We start from the raw sequence: 12,759 nt of genomic DNA, 5'->3' as shown, positions 1-12,759 counted from the left end.
TCTCGAAATGAGGAGGGGAAAAGGGGCTCAGGTTGAGGTGTGCCGGGAAACTCCGTGTTCCTCTCAACCGGGGATGGCTATGTCGGTGAACTTCTTGAATTTCCTCAAGGGTGTCAAGTAGCCTTTCTCATTTCAAGAGAGAACGTGGGATTTCTCTCGAGACACTGCTCTGGAAAAGGGCCTGATCTCGCATTGAGGGGAGACTCTCGTGGTTTTCTCGAGTTGCATCAGGAAGATTGGGGTTCCTCTCTAGTTGTGACGGGGACCTCAGGGACCCTCTCATCTTGCCTCAGGAAAGTCAAGTCTCCATTCGGGTTGCGAGGGGCCTCTCAGGATTCCTCTCCAGTCGGTGCAGGAGCATAGGGCCTCATCTCAGTTTGAGGCTGGAACCTCAGGGTTCCTCTCCAGTTCTGACATGGATCTCTGGGTTCCTATGGAGTTTCAATAGGGCAGTTAGGCCTCGTCTCATGTGGAGACATGGAACTCTGCTTCCCTCTTGATGTGTAAAAGGGGTGTCAGGCTTCCTGTCCATTGGCATAGGGATCTTGGGCTTTTTCTCAAGGTGCCACGGGGCTGTCACACCTCTCTTCGTGTTTTGAGTCGATACTCTCTGTTCCAATTGAGTCAGTGCAGGGGAGTCAGGCTTGAGTGGATGGGGAAATCAGGGCCTTTTCCAATTGAGGCACGACTGCTGGGGATGTGCTTCAGTTTCAAGGTGAGACTGGCCTCCTCTTGAGGGCTGAAGGCAACATCGGGATTCCTTGACTGCCAAAGCAGAGGAATTGACACTCCTCTCAATTTGAGGAGTGGAAAACGGGGCTCTTCTTGAGTTGTGGCTGGAAACTCAGCGTTCCTCTCAAGTGGGGATGGGTATCTTGGGAAGCTTCTGGGGTTTCATAAATGGTGTCAAGTTCCTTTTCAAGTTCCAAGAGGCAACGTGGGATTTCTTGGGAAACACTGCAGTGTAAAAGGGCCTTATCTCACGTGGAGGGGAGAATTTCATGGTTTTTTGGAGTTGTGGTGGGAAGCTTAAAGTTCCTCTTGAGTTGCGTGGGGACCTGGGGGACCTGCTCGTGTTTTATCAGGGAAGTCAGGTCTGCTTTCAAGTTGCGAGGGGCACTTCGGGACTCCTCTCACATCACTGTAGGGATGAATAGGGCCTCATCTCGAGTTAAGGTGGGAACCTCAGGGTTCCTCTCCATTTCTGACACAGATCTCACGGTTTCTGTGGAGTTTGAACAGGGGAGGCAGACCTTGTCTTGTGTTGAGGCATTGAACTTGGCTTGCCTCTTGAATTATGAATGAGGTGTCAGGCCTCTTGTCGAGTTGGTTTTGGAACCTGCATTTTTTTTCTGGAGGATGCAACCGGGATGTCAGTGGCCCTTCGTATTGTGACTTGATACTTGGGGGTACATTCGAATCAGTGCAGGGGCATCAGGCCTTATCTCGAGTGGATGGGGAAATCGGTGACTTTGGGATTTTGGCATGACCCACCAGGGTTTCTCTCGAGTTTCAATGTGTGACCAGCCTCCTCTTGAGGTGTGATGGGAACATTGGGATTCCTTTCCCAAGAAAGCAGAGGAATCGACCCTCATCTCGAGATGAGAAGTGGAAAAGGGGCTCAGATTAAGGTGTGCCGTGAAACTCGGTATTCCTCTCGAGTGTGGACGGGTATGTTGGGGAACTTCCTAAGTTGCATCAAGGGCGTCAAGTACCCTTTCGCCTTTCAAGAGGGAACGTGGTATTTCTCTCGAGACACTGCTTTGGAAAAGGGCCTCATCTCGCGTTGAGGGGAGAATCTCGTGGTTTTTCTCGAGTTCGGGCGGGAAGCTTGGGGTTCCTCTTGGGTTGTGACTGGGACCTTAGGGACCCGCTACTGTTGCCTCAGAGAATTCAGGTCTCTTTTCGAGTTGCGAGGGGCAGGTCAGAATTCCTCTCGAGTTGGTGCAGGGGACTAGGGCCTCATCTCGAGTTGAGGCGGGAAACACAGGTTTCCTCTTCAACTCTGACAGGGATCTCGGGGTTCCACTGGACATTCCCCTGGGAAGTCAGAAGTCATCTCGTGTTGGGGCATGGAACTCCGCTTCCCTCTCGAGGTGGAAAAGGGGTGTCAGGCCTCCTGTTGAGTTGAGGTAGGGATCATGGACTATTTCTAGAGGTGTTACGGGGCTCTCAGTCCTCCTTTCGTGTTGTGAGTTGATACTCGGGTGACATTCGAGTCGTTGCAGGGGAATGAGGCCTTATTTCGAGTGGATGGGGACATCGGTGTCTTTTCAAATGGTGTCCTGGACACTAGAGTTCCTATCGAGTTTCAAGGTGAGACCAGCCTCCTCCTGAAGTGTGATGGGAATGCGGGATTCCTTTGCAGACGAAGCAGGGGAATGGACCCTCATCTCGAGATGAGGAGGGGAAAATGGGGCTCTTCTTGAGTTTTGGCGGGAAACTTGCTGTTCCTCTCGAATGGAGACAGGTGTGTCTGGAACTTCTTGAGTTGCCTAAACGGTGTCAAGTGCCCTTTCAAGGCTCAAGAGGGAAGGTGGAATTTCTCTCTAGTCGCTGCAGCAGAAAGGGGCCTAATCTCGCCTTGATGGGAGAATCTCCTAGGTTTTCTCAAGTTGCATCAGGAAGATTGGAGTTCCTCTTGAGTTGCGACGGGGACCTCAGGGACCCACTCATGTTGCCTCAGGAAATTCAAGTCTCCATTCCTGTTACAAGGTGCCTCTCAGGATTCCTCTCCAGTCAGTGCAGGAGCATAGGGCCTCATCTCAAGCTGAGGATGGAACATCAAGGTTCCTCTCCAGTTCTAACATGGTCTTTGGGTTCCTATGGAGTTTCAACAGGGGAGTCAGGCCTCATCTCGTGTGGAGACATGGAACTCTGCTTCCCTCTCGAAGTGGAAAAGGGGTGTCAGGCCTCCTGTCGAGTTGAGGTAGGGATCTGGTGCTATTTCCAGCGGTGCCATGGGGCTCTCAGTCCTCCTTTCATGTTGTGAGTTGATACTCGGGGTGACATTCGAGTCGTTGCAGGGGAATGAGGCCTTGTCTTGAGTGGATGGTTACATCAGGGTCTTTTCGAACGGTGTCCCGGACCCTGGAGTTCCTCTCGAGTTTCAAGGTGAGACCGGCCTCCTGTGGTGTGACGGAATTTCGGGATTCCTTTGCAGATGAAGCAGGGGAATGGACCTTCATCTCAAGATGAGGAGGGGAAAATGGGGCTCTTCTTGAGTTGTGGCGGGAAACTTGGTGTTCCTCTTGAGTGGAGACTTTTCAAGTTGCCTAAGGAGTTTCAAGTACTGTTTCGAGTCTTAAGAGGGAAGGTGGGATTTCCCTCGAGATGCTACAGTGGAAAGGGACCTGATCTCGCGTTGAGAGGAAAATCTCCTGGGTTTTCTCGAGTTGAGGCAGGAAACGTGGTGTTCCTCTTCAGTTGCTACAGGGACCTCAGGGACCCACTCGTGTTGCCTCAGGAAAGTCAAGTCTCCATTTGAGTTGCAAGGGGGCTCTCGGGATTCCTCTCCAGTTGGTGCAGGGCACAGGGCCTCATCTCGAGTTGAGGCTGGAACCTAAGTGTTCCTCTCCAGTTCTGACATGGATCTCTGGGTTCCTATGGAGTTTCAACAGGGGAGTCAGGCCTCATTTCATGTGGAGACATGGAACTCCTCTTCCCTCTCGAGGTGTAAAAGGGCTGTCAGGCTTCCTGTCGAGTTCGCATAAGAATCTTGGGCTTTTTCTCGAGGTACCCCGGTGCTGTCACACCTCCGTTCATGTTTTGAGTCAATACTCGGGGTTGCAGTCGAGTCAGTGCAGGGGAATTAGTCTTATCTGTAGTGGATGGGGAAATCTGGGCGTTTTTGAATTAAGGCACAACTCCCGGGAATGCACTCGAGTTTCAAGGTGAGACTGGCCTCCTCTTGAGGGGTGACAGCAACATTGACATTCCTTTACTGATGAAGCAGCATAATCGACAGTCATCTCGAGTTGAGGAGGGGAAAACAGGGCTCTTCTTGAGTTGTGGTGGGAAACTCAGCATTCCTCTCAAGTGGGCACAGATATCTTGGGAAGCTTCTGGGGTTTCAGAAAGGGTGTCAAGTTCCCTTTCCAGTTCCAAGAGGGAACGTGAGATTTCTTGGGAAACACTGCAGCATAAAAAGGCCTCATCTCGTGTGGATGGGAGAATTTCGTGGTTTTTGTGGAATTGTGGTGGGAAGCTTAGGGTTCCTCTCTAGTTGTGTGGGGACTTGCGGGACCTGCTCATGTTTCCTCAGGGAAGTCAGATCTGCTTTCGAGTTGCGAGGGGCACCTCGGAATTTGTCTCGCATCACTGCATGAATGAAGAGGGCCTCATCTCGAGTTGAGGCGGGAACTTCAGGGTTGTTCTCCATTTCTGACATCCATCTCGAGGTTTCTGTAGAGTTTGAACAAGGGAGGCAGGCCTCGTCTTGTGTTGAGGCACTGAACTCGGCTTGCTCCTTGAGTTGTGAATTAGGTGTCAGGCCTCTTGTCTAGTTAGATTTGGAACCTGTGTCTTTTTCTGGAGAATGAAACTGCGTTGTCAGTGGCCCTTCGTGTTGTGACTTTATTCTCAGTGTTACTTTGGAGTCGGTACAGGGCATCAGGCCTTATCTTGAGTAGATGGGGACATTGGTGTCTTTGTCTCTTAATTTCTGTCATACTGAGAAAGGATTTTATTTTTTTTTACTAGTAATATATAGGAATATTTTGGACAATATGAAAAGTCTCATTGATTAAATTATTGTATTTTTAAATTCATGATTTTTATAGTAAGATTTTAATTTAAAAATTTGTGATAATCCAAAAGCAATATTTTACATAGACCACATTTTGTTTATTCATTCATCTGTCAATGAAATTCCATCTTCTGACTATTGTTAATATTGCTGCTTTGAACATTGTTACACAAATATCTATTTGAGTCCGGAAATTTGAGTAATGATTTGATTGAGAATTTTGAGTTCCTTTTTTAATCCAGATCTTTCTGTGAGATTTTTGGGAATGAATCATTTTAAATATTTTAGTTTTTTCTCTTCATTAAGAATGAACACTATGTCTGCATAGAACCATTTTTCTGAATGACTGTATTTTTCATTTGTTGGATATTTTTTTTTAGAGATGGGGGTTGCATGGGAATTTTTCAAAGATTATTTTAGTAAGGTGTGACTTAACAAAACCTGGAATATCTTGAACTATTGATGAAAATTATTTTATAGCATCTCTAGGAAGTAAAATGTAAATATAGGCAGTGTTTATAAAAACTTTCATTAACATTTAGTATTTTATGTGTAAAAGTCTCTATTTTTAACAAATAAATGTTGGCAATTTAAATTCCAGAAAAATGATGAAATCATTTAAGTTGTTTCAGGAGAAGTCATCAATTTTGAAATCTGTTATTGGCATCAATCAGGTTTAAAAACTGTGTTTACTATAAATTCATATTAACTTGTGAACTCATGAGAAATAATATTTTTAAAAAAGAATAAGTCTCTCTAGGTGTTTAGAAATAATTTTCTAAATTTGTTTTTTTCTAAGTCTGAGGATGAAAAGGAACAATTAAAGAAATACATTGAATTAAAACAATCTCTAGAAAATAGCTTGGACCAAGAAAAGAAGAAAAACAGTGAGTTAGAGAAAGAGATTACTGGGTAAGATTTTAATATTTCTGATAATCTCAACTATTAATTAAAGTGTAATTTTATTTTATTTAAAACCTTAGACACAAATTCATTTTTTATGTGTATTTTCATAATTAAACACATTATCCTATTTCAAGGTTTACTGTGGAAAGTCAGCACAATCTGAAATGTTTTTGAGTGCAGCAGTGTTACACTTATCTGTAATGATTTCTAAAACAGTAAAAACCATGCCTCTGCATATAGTAATGTCACTCTCTTCCTCATTATCTATGCTGAATTTTTACTTCTGCAAACTATCTTTGTTCTTTTTGGTAATCCTGCCTTCTTTTAATTGTGTTCCTTCCCTTCATCATTCAAGTAATTTATTATCTAAAAACCTAGCTGTGTTTTTGTTGGACAACATTAAAAAGTATCTTGATTTGTCTTATATTTTCTTTTTGCCCCAAAATTTTAGTTATAAAATGTACATACAAAAATCTATGTGTAACTTAAAGAATAATAAAATTGGTGACCATGTTTTGATCAGTAAGATAAAAAACTGCTTCTGTGTTGTTGTTTTTTTTGCTGAGTGCAGTTAACCCTCATCATCTACAGATTCAGCCAACCCAAGATCAAAAGTATTCAGGGAAAAAAAATTGAAAAAGTCCCAAAAAGCAAAACTTGGATTGGTCTCAAGTTGGCAACTATTTCCATAGTGTTTACACTGTATTTATAACTATTTACAAAGCGTTTACATTGTATTAGATAATGTAAGTGATTTAGGGATGACTGAAAGTATAGGGAAAATGTGCTTTGGGAAACTTGAGCATCCGTGGATTTTGTATATACAGAGTGTTGTGGGATTTTTGAGCCAGTCCTCTGTGGATGCCAAGGGATGATTATAAAAAGGGTTCTTCTCTGATTCTCATTAATATTTTTCTCTTTTAATTTTCTCTACATTGCTTTGCATTTTGTTAACAATGTGCTGGGCAAGATTTCTACACCTCTTAAAACAGTCTTGAAGAGACTGGTACCCTCGCTCTCTCTTCTGATTTCCTTTCTTCTAAAACTCTCAGCCTGGGTTATTTGCCACTTAACTCAGGCTCCAAAGATTTTTCTTTTCTTTTTTTTTTTCTTAATTTTGAGTAAGAATCTTGTTGGCTTTTTGTATCTACTTCCTTTTCTTTTTGTAGAGGCTGTGGTCAACAGGAAAAAAACGTGTCTTGTGTCTTTTCAAAAAACATTCATATATAATATCTCTTCATCTTTAGCTTGAATACTGATCTCTGGTTTATAACTAACATTTAATAATAAATTAATATTTCACACTAGCATGCTAAAAATGGACGTTAACTTATTTATAAGAACTCATATATTACATATATCACACAGTGTATTTAAAGGTGATAAAATTTTTCTTCATAATATTTATCTAAGATTAGAATTTAGTTATTATACTTTTAAGGAATATTAAATTTGAACAATGAGAAAGGATTATAATTTATAATTTGTTTTATCTGATAGAACATATATCTGTTTAATTATTAGATATCTGCTCTTAAAGAATTTACTCATTCTATACATTTCTACAGATTTAAGAAACTCTTAAAAATGACAAGAAGGACGTTAAATGAATATGAAAACGGAGAGCTTAGTTTCCATGGAGATTTAAAAACCAGTCAAACTGAAATGGATATTCAAATTAATATGCTAAAACATAAGGTAATTTTAAATCAGTTTTAGAACCCCCAAATCACTTAATTTGGGGAAATATAAATCATTCCATGCTTTCAGCAGTGAAACACAGATTTGTCTATTAATTTTTTAGGTTGGACACCAGTAAAAAAGACAGCTTTTCCCTATATCATTTTGAGATAAAAAGGGCACACTCTTGACTCTCTCTCTGTCTTGAACCCTGGCTGGTGATCTGAAGCTAAGCAGCACAGCATTAATGACCCCAAAGCGTCCGTTGTTTTGGGTGACAGGTTTGTTGAAATCTAATGAACATACCATGCAGTTCATTCATTTAAACCATACCGTTCAGTAACTTTATTGTGTTTAAAGAGTTATACAGGCATTACCACGTTAGAACATTTTCATCACCCTCCAAAGAAATCACCCTGTGCCAGTTTTCTTTTCCTGATCTTCCCAGCCTGAGGAAACCATGACTCCACTCCCTGACTGTGTAGATGTCCCTTTTCTGGACATTTTGTTTCAGTGGAATCACACAATATGGGATCCTTTGTGACTGCCTTCTTTCATTTAGCATAATATTTTCAAGGTACATCTAACATGTATCAGTATTTCCTTGATTTTATTGCTCATTAATATTCTATTGTATGGATGTACCATATTTGATTTATTCATTCATCATCTGATGGACCTTTGGGGTTGTTTCTACTTTGTGGCTAATGTCAGTAATGTTGCTGTGAACATTGATGTCTAAGTTTTGGTGTGAATATATGTTTTCATTTCTTTTGGGAAAGCAGTTATGAATAGAATTGCTGTATTACACAGCAACTCTGTTTAACCTTTTGAGGACCTGCCGTACTCTTTTCCAGCATGGCTGCATCATTTTATATTTTTATCTGAAGTATGTAAAACGTTCCCATTTCTATACATTCCTGTCAACACTAGTCATTACCTGTCTCTGTGAGTATAGCCATCCTAGCAAGTATGAAGTGGCATCTTGTGGTGTTTTATTTCTCTCTGTGAGGAGAGGACAATGAAGATTGAGTTCTAGATTAGTAACTACTCAAAGCTACCCATCTGTTTTAGAATTTTAATAAATTGAGATGAGGTCAGAAGTCTGATTTTGGTAATTAAACTATTTCTAGTTATTTCTTAAAGTTCAAATCATATGTCTCATTGCTTACTAGTCTTCATTGCTTTCAATCTTGAGCAGAAATTCTAAGGAGTCACACCTGCCTATTTGTAAGAAATTATAATTGAAGGGAACCCTGAAAAAACTTCTTCCTGAATAGTTCTTAAGTCTTCCTTCTAGTTATATGCTTCTCATCAACATTGTCATTAACAATCTCACCTTTTATTATATTCCAGTTTATAGGAGACCAGTTTCTACCTGCATTCAAATTATGTTTCTTTATTTTCTCTTTTTCAAAAATCAATTTTTCTGTTTTTTCCTAATCAGCTTTAAGTTGAGTGGCTTCAATACACAACATTGGTTTCGTTCAAAATCTACACTTAGGAAAAGGTGGCCAGGATGGCTGGCTTCTTGTCCCCTCAGCTTCAGGTGGGGCAGCTCGAGGGCTGGGGGCTGGAATCGGGTGAAGGTGTGTTCATTCCCATGTCTGATAGTTGGTATCTATGGTTGGCTGGACTTTGGTGAAGGCAGACAAGTGAAACACCTACCCTGAACACCTAGGCTCTCTTTGCAGCCTGGGCTTACTTGCAACATGGAGCCTGGTTGCCAGGTTGAGAGCCAGTCAGAAGCTCTGCTGCCTTGTCTAACCTCACTTTGCAGTTCACACAGCATCATTTTCATCATCTTCTGTTCAACAGGAGCAAGTCACTTATTCTTGGCCTATATTCTACCATTTTTTACAGAATAAAGTTTTTAAAAATAATGGGTACATTTAAAAACTAGCACAGTTACTCACTGGCCACAATTTTTTTATATTCCTTCCAATGAAAAATACCCTTTTCCCTACCCATTCCCTCACAAGTCTCAGTTGTTAACAGTGTCAGGCCCAGGCTCAAGTACAGGTCTTACCATCTTCATCAGGTACAGGTGGCACATGCAGATGAGGCTTCTGGGTGTGGTTTCTAGAGTGTGACCCTGTGAGCACAACCTTCTCAGTACTAAGACTTGAGAACTAAAGGGACAAGTTATCTGCCACCCACACCCCCACCATTCTGCTGAATGACTAGACTCTCCTGTTCAGAAATGGGAAACAGGAGGCACCATAGTCCATAGCAGCTCTGAGGTCCAGTTTGGTGCTGCCAGCTCTTTGATGAGGACTTGGTCCTGCCCATAGGAGTGCTTCTCCTTTGTTCTACCCTCAGAGCTCTGTGTGCTGTCCTTTTCATAAGAAATGACCTCTGTCTGTAGCTGAGTCATGTTTCTTAAGCCAGCTTCCTCTTTATTGAACTTCTAAGAAAATCCCAAAGGGCTATTCTCATTTGTATGTCTTGGTCTCTGTTAGGCCAAGCACTGTTTTTTTACTGCCAAGGTTCTCTTTAAAGCTTCTACTGTCCTGAAAATTGGATTGGGGCTCACATCATTGGAGAGGCTACCCTCACAAATCTTTTTTTTGAGAGAAGCTCTGCACCTTGGGCTTCTTGTGAAGCTTTGTAGGATGATGCCTTTAAAATTCTTATGCCCTTAAGATATTTAAAGGAATTTGAGGCACCACCTTAAGTCTTTCCATGGTCTTAATGAAGGGTTTTACAGTCTACAGGCTTCACCTTTAGACCATGTTTTCCTGACAGCACCCAGATTTGATCTTAGCCCAGAAGCTGTTTCTTTCTTTTAGCATCGTGTGACCACTGGACATGTGGAGATGCTGTAAAGGAGATAACAGATATTGAACCCAAATATAATTGAGCCTGGTTCCTTTATATTTAATAGCCCCCCCCTTTTTTTGATAGCTTATCCCTCTCATTGATGTTACTTTCAGCTGGTTCGTAGCAAGAGTCTCCTTTCCCCTGTGTTTCAGTGTTGTTTTCTTCTCTTGCCTAGAAGCTGTCACCAGCAGCCTCTTTAAGGGCCATCAGGATTCAGTTTACAATGTCATGAAGCCCTTTGGGTTTTCATTTCTTTCCCTGCATCCATTCAGATCTCACCTACCTCCAGGTTGAAAGGCATTCTCACATCTTTTAGTTCTTTTTTAATGCATTTTTAATATCAGTATCTGTGCCAGGTATTTATTGCCAGCAAATTGTATAATAAACCATGTCAAAGCCTAGTGGCTCAAAACAGCATTTACTTTGTTCAAACATTTGTGTTGGGGCAAGGCTCAGTGAGTGAGGCCAGCACGTTTCTTTTCCAGTCGGCATCAGCTGGGATATCGTGAAGGTGGGGACCAGAGTCATCTGAAGATTAGTTCATGCACATGTCTGGCAGTTGGAGATAGCTTTTGGATGGGGCATTAGTTGGGGGCTGTCAGTGGGGGTACTGTCAAGGTGTTCAGCATGTGGTCTGAGCGTCTTCGCAGCATAGTAACTTATGCTAAGGGTGGGCTTTCCCACAGAGCAAAAGTCAGTTTCCCCAGACTCCGTCCAGTAGAAATCAGTTACTGAGGGCAGCACATATTTAAGGGGAGGGAATTTCAGAGAAATGTGTCAAAGAATTTGTAGACAGTTTCAATACCACCACATCCACTCACCTCGACTTACTGAGTAATCATTCTGTCTAAAGGAAAGTTCTTTGCAACTCAGTGTCACTGAAATTCCCACAAATTTTGTTTGTTGTTTTGTTTGGTATGTTCCGTTCTGTGAAAAGTAACAAATGGTTACAAAAATGAGGCATTTTTGTTGTTGTTGTTGTTGTTCAGAAAAATGTATGGATCATCTCACTAAGCTATTAGGAGATGGGATTTCTTTAACCTTTTGAATTATTTTTCTTTGGAATGCAGTTCAAATTAGCAAAAACTATTCATAGTTCAGAAAAATGCATGGGATTAGAATCCATATTTATAAGACTTATTAATGAGAGTCTTATTTTCACAATCTTCTTTTGGGAAGCGTTTATTAACTCAGCCCTAGATAACTCAATACAGTATCCCTCAAACTTCTTTAAAACATGGGACATTAAGATGGGGGGAAGGAGTAAGAGACATTCTACTAAGAGGTGACTTGTAGTGATTTTATGGAGAAAAAATAGAAAAGAGTGTAAAATCAAGTGCAAATGTTGTGTGACAAAGATGATGACAGTGAAGAATATATTTTGTGACTCTTGGTGGTTTGAACTTCTTTCTTGATTCTCTGAGTAATCCCTGGTCCTACATTCTGCAATACAGATACCATCGTATCTATTTGATCCTGGGTTTGAGTTAGGCTGTGCTCAGTCCACTTGCCTCATTACCAAACAGTATTGTTTTATTCTTGCAGATTGACGATCTTACAGCAGAGCTGGAAACTGCATCTTCAAAATGTCTGCACCTGGATGCAAAAAATCAAGTTCTTCTAGAGGAGTTATTATCTATGAAAGGAATGCAAAAGAAATGTGAAAAACTATAGAAGAATAAAAAGAAGTTGGAGCAAGAAGTAGTGAACCTCAGAAGTCATATAGAAATGAATATGATAGAACACAGTGAAGTAGAGCAGTATAAACGGGAGATTGATGAAAGGGCGAGACAGGATCTCATAGAGAAATTAAAGGAAGTCAACCTATTTTTGCAGGTTAATTTGTTCATCTGTCATGTTCTTGAATTCACCTCATTGTAAATTATGTTTTGGATCTATACAGCTTCTGTGTTTCCTCTACTTCCTTTAGAGCAGTTGGTTTGGTAGTTTTCTGGAAGGAAGGGGGCACTTGTTTCTCCCTTTAAATATTTCTGTTTCCATCACAGTTATCACCAAATTGACCTATCAGAATGATTCTCACTAGAGAATCCTTTCATTTATAAGACCAATTGGTATAAAACAAGACTACTAGAAGGAAAAGAAAATATTGTGGTTTAGAACTGGTCCCATCCTCTTGAATTGTGTTTAAGTTGTCTTGTTCAATAAAATTTTAAGTTGATCCTCTTGTTCTTTGAATTATCAGATTATATAAGTACCACTATTACAATAATTCCACTTTAATTTTATAATTCACATTTAATTCACTTCACATTGACAATAATTGTTTTAAACTTCTGCTTTTGTTGTTGTTGTTTTAATTTAATTTTTTAACTTTACAATATTGTATTGGTTTTGCCATATATCAAAATGAATCCACCACAGGTATACATGTGTTCCCCATCCTGAACCCTCCTCCCTCCTCCCTCCCCATACCATCCCTCTGGGTTGTCCCAGTGCTTAACCTTTAAAATTGCTTTCTGAATCATTGACTCAAAAGTAAAGGGAGCAAATACTATTTTCTAGGCTAATGATTATTTTTAAAATGTTATCTTTTAAAATTTGCCTTAGATGCAAGCAGCATCTCAGGAGAATTAAGAGCAGTT

At 41.0% G+C, this 12,759-nt stretch overlaps 1 protein-coding gene across 11 annotated transcripts in view; it reads left to right on the top strand.

Moving 5' to 3' along the window:
* Positions 1-11,815, top strand: part of LOC129649783 (putative coiled-coil domain-containing protein 144C) — a 137,479-nt gene extending 125,664 nt beyond the window's left edge. For all 11 annotated transcript variants that reach the window (XR_008713262.1, XR_008713261.1, XR_008713267.1 and 8 more), the window contains 3 exons: positions 5,547-5,659; positions 7,222-7,351; positions 11,702-11,815. The gene's annotated coding sequence lies outside the window, so the exon portion shown is untranslated. The remainder of the gene's footprint in view (positions 1-5,546; positions 5,660-7,221; positions 7,352-11,701) is intronic.
* The last annotated feature ends 944 nt before the right edge of the window (positions 11,816-12,759 follow it).

Source organism: Bubalus kerabau, chromosome 4 (assembly GCF_029407905.1).
Source record: "Bubalus kerabau isolate K-KA32 ecotype Philippines breed swamp buffalo chromosome 4, PCC_UOA_SB_1v2, whole genome shotgun sequence".
In the NCBI taxonomy this organism is placed as follows: domain Eukaryota; kingdom Metazoa; phylum Chordata; class Mammalia; order Artiodactyla; family Bovidae; genus Bubalus; species Bubalus kerabau.
The sequence above is the reverse complement of the archived record's forward strand: the minus strand, read 5'-3'. Positions and strand labels throughout refer to the sequence as shown.